The sequence below is a fragment of the Natator depressus genome, chromosome 13 (assembly GCF_965152275.1).
Source record: "Natator depressus isolate rNatDep1 chromosome 13, rNatDep2.hap1, whole genome shotgun sequence".
In the NCBI taxonomy this organism is placed as follows: Eukaryota; Metazoa; Chordata; order Testudines; family Cheloniidae; genus Natator; species Natator depressus.
Window position 1 is genome coordinate 6,014,138 of NC_134246.1, and position 2,247 is coordinate 6,016,384.

Here is a 2,247-nt window from a genome sequence, read left to right on the forward strand (position 1 = left end):
CAGTGTGTGTCCGCGCGTGTGTGTCTGTTTTTCCCATTGTACGGCTGGGCAACGAAGATCCCATTCCCAGAGCATCAGAGGTATTTAGGCACCTAATGCCCATTGATTTCAAATAATTGATTGTGACATGCCCAGGGTCCCACGGGAAATCTGTAGCAGAGTAGGGATTTGAGCCCAGGACTCCCCAGGCCTAAGCAAGTCTTCTAACTGCTCGACAAACTTTGCTGGCCATCTTGAAAGGGAACAGCATCTGTGACACTGGCAATTCAGGCCCCCAGTGTCAGGCCCTGACCTAGCTCCAAGTCTGCTTTACGAGCAGAAGCACTTTATTATTTAAACCAGGGCTGGATTTTCGAAGGAGCCACCGGACTGGTGTTTGCATGCACACAACCCTGCACTTGTGTCTGCAGAGAGGAGATTGCTCACAGAAAGTGGCTAGCTGCATCTAAGTAACTGCAAAATCATTGAAATGTAGAGCTGGAAGGGAACTTGGGACATCCCCAAGTCCAGCCTGCTGTACTGAGGCAGGACCAAGTAAACATAGAACAGTGGCTCTCAGCCTTTCCAGCCAGTGTACCCCTTTCAGGAATCTGATTTGTCTTGCGTACCCCCAAGTTTCAGCTCACTTAAAACCTACTTGCTTACAAAATCGGACATCAAAATACAAAAGTGTCACAGCATACTAGTACTGAACGATTGCTGACTTTCTCATTTTTAACCATATAATTATAAAATCAATGGGAATATAAATATTGTACTTCCATTTTGGTGTATAGTGTATATAAAGCAGTATACCGGAGTCATTGTTTGTATGAAATTTAAGTTTTTGTATTGACTTTGCTAGTGCTTTTTATGTAGCCTGTAGTAAAACTAGGCAAATAGCTAGCTGAGTTGATGTACCTCCAGGAAGACCTCCGTGTATCTTAGGGCTACACATACCCCTGGTTGAGAACCATGGACTTAGAACATCCCAGCCAGTTGTGTGTCCAACCTGTCCTTAAAAACCTACAACGATGGAGATTCCGCAACCTCATGTGGAAGCCTATTCCAGAGCTTAACTATCCTATAGTTTGAAAGCATTTCCTAATATCTAACCTAAATCTCCCTTGCTGGAGATTAAGCCCATTACTTCTTGTCCTACCTTCAGTAGACATGGAGAACACTTGATCACCTTCTCCTTATAACAGCCCTTAACAGATTTATAATCAGGTCCCCTCAAAGTTGTCTTTTTCTCAAGACTCCACATACCCAGATTTTTTTTAAAATTTCCTCAGAGGTCAGATTTTTCTAAACCTGTCGTAATTTTTGTTGCTCTCCTCTGGACTCTCTCCAGTTTATCCGCATCTTTGCTAAAGTGCAGTGCCCAAAACTGGACACTGTACTCCAGCCTGAGGCCCCATCAGCACAGAGAAGAGCAGGACAATGACCTCCCATGTCTTACATACCACACTCCAGTTAATACAGCCCAGAATTAAATTAGCCTTTTTCGCAACAGCATCATATTGTTGACGCCTAGTCAATATGTGATCCACGATAGCTCCCAGATCTTTTTTAGCAGTACTACCATCTAGCCAGTTATTTCCCATTTTGTAGTTTTGCATTTGATTTTTCCTTCCTAGGTGAAGTACTTACACTTGTCTTTATTGAATTTCATCTGATTGATTTCAAACCGATTTCTCCAATTTGTCAAGGTCATCTTGAATTCAAATCCTCTCTTCCAAAGTGCTTGTGACCCCTTCCAGCTTTGTGTCAGCCATGAATTTTATACGCATAATCTCCACTCCATTATCCAAGTCATTAATGAAAATATTGAAGAGTCAGAGACCAAGGAGTGATCCCTGTGGAACCCTACTAGATACGCCCATTGATAATTCCTCTCAGAGGATGGCCTTTCAACCAGTCTTGCACCCACCTTATAGTAATTTCCCTAGACCACATTGCCCTAGTTTGCTTATGAGAATGTCATACGGGATTGTGTCAAAAGCCTTTCTAAAATCAAGAGATATCACCTTATGTCTAATGCTTCCTCCCAACCACTAGGCCAGTAGCCTGTCAAAGACAGAAATTAAGTTGGTTTGGTGTGATTTGTTGGCTATTCCCTGTTATCCGCAAGGTGCTTACTAACTGACTGCTTCATCATTTGTTCCAGTATCTTTCCAGACATTGAAGTTAGACTAACTGGTCTATAATTCCCAGATCTTCTTTTGAAAGATGGTCCTAGGTTTGCCCTTCTCTGGTCTTCTAGGA